Here is a 5,966-nt window from a genome sequence, read left to right on the forward strand (position 1 = left end):
CATCTATTGTGGCTTTAGGGCCAAGACCCACATTTCAGTTGAAAGAAGGGTCTGGGTGCCGGGGGCAGTTAGGTAGGACGTGCCCAGAACGAGCTTCCCAGACAATGGCACGTAGTGAGACTTTGCTGCCCTCTGCTGGCAGAATCCAGACAGGCCCAGCATTAACTGGAATCCCGGGGTGGGGTAATTTAGGGCTCTGTGTCCTTCTCCAGGTTGCTGCCTTTTAGCTGGATCACCAGCTGCCAGACACATGATCACAGGACACTTTGAGGGTCAGCAGAGCCTGGCTTCCTCAGAGGGAGGACAGGGGAATTTGGTCCAGGACCAAGAAGCTTGTGGAAATCCTGCCTGAGGTGGTGGGATGGAAAGAACTCTGGGTCTAGAGTCTTGGGAAGGAAGACCAAAATCATCTCCGCCATGATTATCCTGGCCTTCTCTGATACCACCCTAGCTCCATCTTTCCCAAAATCTCCCTGTGAGGGGGATTTCCAGCTTTTACAAAACAGCCCAGGAAGGGGGGATCCTGAGGGAATGGGTACCAGATAGGGTGGGCTGGGGTACAAGGGAGGAGGCCGGAGCCAGGATACAAGGAGAGGGAGCTGAAAAGGAGAATGTAGTTTTCACTTTCTTTTTCTCCATCCCCTCCCCTCCTTCATCCTTCCTGGGGAAACTTCCTCCCCTGGAAGGAGGCTGGCCTATATCAGTTTCACTTCCCCCATGTCAGTATCAGGCATCCCTCAGCTGGCCCTGACATTCACAGGCTGCCTCCCCGACTTGGGCTGTTTGGGAATGGGTGACCCAGACCAGAGTGAAGGGGGTGACCCTGATGGTGAGGAGATACCCTCTCCCCAGAACCCTCCCCACTCACTGTCTCAGGTCTGATGAAGGCAGTGCAGGAAAGCTGGGACTGAAAATTCTTTGCCTCTAATTCTGATATCACAGTCAGTGCCCAAAGTCTGTGGCTGGAGGTTGGTGGGGGTGGGCAGTGGGAAGCCAGGTCTCACTGGATGCTTTGCAGATCTGCGATTTTGTCAGAGCTGACTCCAACCCCTGCAGGACACCTCGCCTGGCTCAATTCTTGTCTGTCTCTTTCTCCCCAACATGGCAGGGGCCCTCGTGAAATCTGAATGTCAGAGCTCACAGGGGCCTTAGAGATCATCTCATTGAACTCTTCCTTTCCCAGAGAGGAGCCTGAGCACCAGAGACATGAAGGGACTGATCCCAAAGTCATCTAGCTAGCAAGGGGCAAAGCTGGGATTCAAACCCAGGTTTCCACAGATGCCCAGTCTAATGCTCTGTCTATCCTGTATTCCTCCCATTCTTTTAGCTTCTTGGGGAAGTGGAGAGGAAGGGCTGTGTGTTAATCAGATGTCAGACCCCTCATACTAGAGAGAGCCTGGGAGATGAAAAGGGCCCCTCCTGCCAGCAGAGAGGGGCAGAGTAGGCCAGACCCAGGGTCAGAAGCACTGCCCTCCTCCTGATCCAGGATGAAGCACCAGAGCAGACCCTCATCAAAACTGCGCTGTCCTGACTCAGTGTTATGGGGGATACTTTCTATTCTGTCCTTCACCTTCCTCTACTCCCACCAATATCTACTGTCCTGTGTCCTTTTCTCCAGCAGGGGTCAATAGAGTGCCATGGAAAAACCACACTAGCTCTAGAGGGAGAAGATCTGGGTTCACAGTTCATTTCACCTCGTTAGCCTCAGTTTCCTCTCTTGTAAACTAGGGGATTTGGACTCTGGCCTTTCCAGCTCGAGATCAACGATCCCAGGCTTTGGTCATTTCTCACCCTGGCTGAGGGACTTCATCATACTCCTCCCCTCTTCAGCTTATTTTTATTAGATTGGAAGCTCCTTGAGGGGAAGGAATGATTTATGTCTTTCTTTGTATCTCCAGTGCTTAGCACAGTGCCTGGCACCTAGTAGGTGCTTAATAAATGTTTATTGACTCTGACTCTGCTAAGGTGATACTTCACAACCTGCCAGCCAATCCAAGGCAGCTTCTCCATCCAAGGGACATTTGCCTTTCCAGAAAGCTCTCTTGGGGAGGAAAAACCTTTAAGGTAAAAAAAAAAAAAAGAATCCATAATGGTGGAGTTCAATGTCAGGCACTGTGTCAAGCACTGGGGGAAAAAAACATTTGGGAGTATCAGAGGAGTCTTCCTGGTACCCTTCAAATAGAGGCATTATCTGTCTCAATGGCATTGATCCACCATCTCCTGTGATCCTTGGATGCTACGCTGGGTTAGTGGGCACAGACTGGCAAAAGGATATGGTCTCCTTTTACCCCTCAACCCTAGCCCCCCAGAACCAGGCATTAGCTTCAAGCAGATGGACTAGATTTACCATGTGAAGACCTGAATTTAAATACTGATTTGGCTACTTACTCTTTGTATGACCTTGAGCAAGTCACTTGCTAGAAGTATAACCTACCTACATCCACTATCTACCCCTCCATTGACCTTTGGGTCATCCCCCACTTTGATTCTTCAGAGTCATGGTGTTCCAGGATTAATGGGAGAACATTGGAGTTTAAATGATGGGATTTGGGGCCAAGGGCCATCTTGGAAGCATGGAAAGCATTGCCCAATTTGGCTCCTGAGTCGGTAGGTAAGATGCCAAAGGAAAAGGGGGCCCTTGGGGAATGATGAGGTCCTCCAGGTGGTTCTATTCTGGATGCTGTTGGGCTGATTGCATCAAGCGTCAACATTATAGTGACTCCTCATATGAGATCCATGATTTCCACAAGGTCGGCCAAACTACTCATTCGTGAAAATCTAAATGAATGAAGAATGCCTCTTGTCCAGACTATACATGAAGTTGCAAGGACATAAATCTTGGACAGGCACTGGAGAGAAAGATAAGCTGGGCTCAGAACTGAACCGGAACAGGAGAGGGTAGTCAGAACAACTTGAATGTACTAATGTCACTTAACTCCGCAATCACAGGTCGCTTGGGTTCAGTATGGAGGTAAATACAGTTCAAGCCTCTATCCATTTGCTTACTCTGGAAAAAGACCAAGCAGGAGCCATAAGACAAAATAGCAAAACACTAAATTGAGACCAAATAGGAAAACAGGGAAAGTAAAATTCAAGCAGTGGGATCGTCCTGAGTCCCCATACACAAATGACTACAATTTCACATAGACTTGTGCTAGTGGGAAAGAGAATTAATCCCTAGCAAACCCAGGTTTTATGCCTTAGTACCATGAGCCTTGCGATGAAATTCAATGTTCTTCTTACTTAAGACCATCAGGCCAATGACTGGACTTCATTGTTTCTTGGCTTGGTCCCCCACAGTCCTTTGATGTGGTCCAGGAGCTCCCTCAGGGCTACTCCTTGACTGCCCTACTGAGCCTTGGGAGTTTGCCACCCTCCTACAGAGACAGTAGCCATAGGAAGTGGCATCACTCTCTTAGCATGAGACCATTTAGGAATTGGTGTCTATGAACTTAAAAAAAAAAAGATAATTGTATTTCACTATAATTGGTTTTCTTTGTAAAGCTGTATATTGTATTTTGTTAATTTAAAAGCATTATTCTGAGAGGAGATCCGTAGGTTTCACCAGACTGCCCTTTATCCAAGCTGCCAAGCAAGACGTAAGGTGGGGAAAGTGCCAACTGGGAGCATCTTTTCTGGAGGGAATGGCATTTATTGGATGAGGCAGAGTGTGGGGCAAAGAAGTAAGACATTCCAGGCCTAGAGAACAGTCAGAGAAGGAAAGTATAGGAAATGAGAAGAGTCTAACTGGGCTGAAAATCACACACAGAGATGCTCTTTGGCATGTGTTCTCTAGGAGGCCTCCTAAAAGTCCTGTTGGACATAGGCCATTTATTTCATTTTTTGGTCCAGACCTGTGATTTCATGAAAATAGGAAACTCCAGCTGTAGAAAATACTGAGACTGATCAGCTCCTTTGTAAACTTACATCTTCAAGGCTTTCCTGGGTACTGACTTGTTCATCCATGGATGACTTGGCCATTCATGGTCACACCGCTAGTATGTGAATATGTCTCCCTGGCTCCCAGGCTAATGCTGTCCTCTGTCTGTCTGTCTCTCTCTCTCTCTCTCTCTCTCTCTCTCTCTCTCTCTCTCTCTCTCTCTCTCTCTCTCTCCCTCTCTCCTTTTTCTTCTCCTCTTCTCTCTCTCTCCCTCCTCTCTCTGTCTGTCTGTCTGTCTGTCTGTCTCTCTCTTTCTCTCTCTCTCTCTCTCTCTCTCTCTCTCTCTCTCTCTCCCTCCTCTCTCTCTCCTACCTCTCTTTCTCCATCTACACTACCTCTAAGTTATAGCAAATATAAACAAAATAAAAACAAGGGGGTTTTTTTGGGGGGGGAACTGGGGGTAGGGGGGTAGAGAGGCACAAGCACTAGTAGCTGGGGAAATCAAAGAAGGCCTCCTAGAGGAAGGGGCACAAGCTGAGTTCTCCAGGAAAAGAAGGATTCTAAAATTCTCCCCTTGGTGAATTCCTCTCAGCACCTCAGTTTTTAGGAAGGGCCCATCCCAGCCATGCTTCACTGTGGACTTTGCCACTGCACCTCAGCTGCCTTCATGTTTAGTAAATGTTTCATGTTAAAGAGTTAATGGTATCATCATGATGGATTTTGTGTAAATAGGAAGCACACTGGTGATGGCTCGGGAGCTAGAGTTGTGACTATAGATGTGTATCTTCTCACACAAATCAGCCACCTCTAGGACTCTGAGAATGAGTTGTAACAGCATGGTCACCCCAGCACCAGCCGCTAATCTGGGAAAGCCCCTCAGATTTGCCAGCATAAAGGCAGGTTGGGGGGGGGGGAATCACTTAATCTAGAGAAATTCACTGCCAAGGTGCAGTCAGCCCAGGCTACAGATATCTTTTATTTTTTACATTATATTTATTTCCAAATCTCTCCCTCTCCCTTCCCAATTCCCATTGTAACAATTTCGCATGTAACAAAGTTGTTAAAGGAAGAAGAGGAAAAAAAGAGTGGTCCAGAACCTGTATGTTGTCTGATGGTGGGTACAGCATTCCATAAGGAAGGTACATTTTCTCAATTCTTCTCCCAGGTACAAATTTCAACAAGAATTCATTCAAGCGCCTACTGTGTGTCAAGTACTCCATTAGGTGCCGGGAATACGAAGACTTAGGATAATAATAACCAGTTTTTGTGTAGTGCTTTAAGGTTCCCAAAGCTCTTGACAAATATCATCTCCATATCCTCACGACAACCCTGGGAGGCAGGCAGTATGATAATCCCCTTTGACTGATGGGGATAGGCCAAGGTTGCCCTCTCTGGTGGCCCTCCCTCTGATTGGATGGTGGAGGGCTTCTCCTAGAACCTCCATTTACCATCCATCTCTTTATTTCTTTTTTAAACAATTTAAAAAATTTTTGTACTCTCTTTCCCTATTATGTAAGAGTGTAAGCCTCTTGAGGACAGGGATTGTGTTCTGCCTTTCTTTGTGTCCTTGGTGCCTGGCACATAGTAGGCACTTAACAAACTGTCTTTTGCCTATAAATGTTTATTGAGTGACTTAAGTGACTTGTCCATGGTCACAGTTAGATGTGTCTGAGGCTGGATTCGAACTCTCGGCTTCCAGGCTCCAGATCTAATGCTCTATGCACTGCGCCACCTAGCGGTTTTCCTTAAAAAAAATTTTTTTTTTTGAAAGAAACGGCGCTGACCCTATAGAAATCCAGGTGGCCTGATTTTCTCCATTTTCTGGCTCCCTAGCTTCAGGTTAGGCTCTGCTAGAGTCCGGAGACAGACAGATCTACCGACCAACCACAAAGGCTGCAGGGGGCGGGTTCCGTAGCCATCCGTCTGGTTGGACAAACCTGGCCCCGCCTATCATGCCGTGCCAAGCCAATGAAATTCCTCCTGGCGGTGTGTGGTGGGGTCCAAGCGCGGGCCTTCCTGGTTGCTAGGACACGTGAACGCGTCGGGGGCACGTACGGAAGGAAGGGGCGGTGACGTGCCGGTGGCG

This window comes from Phascolarctos cinereus, unplaced genomic scaffold (assembly GCF_003287225.1).
Source record: "Phascolarctos cinereus isolate Bilbo 61053 unplaced genomic scaffold, phaCin_HiC Scaffold_5;HRSCAF=322, whole genome shotgun sequence".
Taxonomy (NCBI): Eukaryota; Metazoa; Chordata; class Mammalia; order Diprotodontia; family Phascolarctidae; genus Phascolarctos; species Phascolarctos cinereus.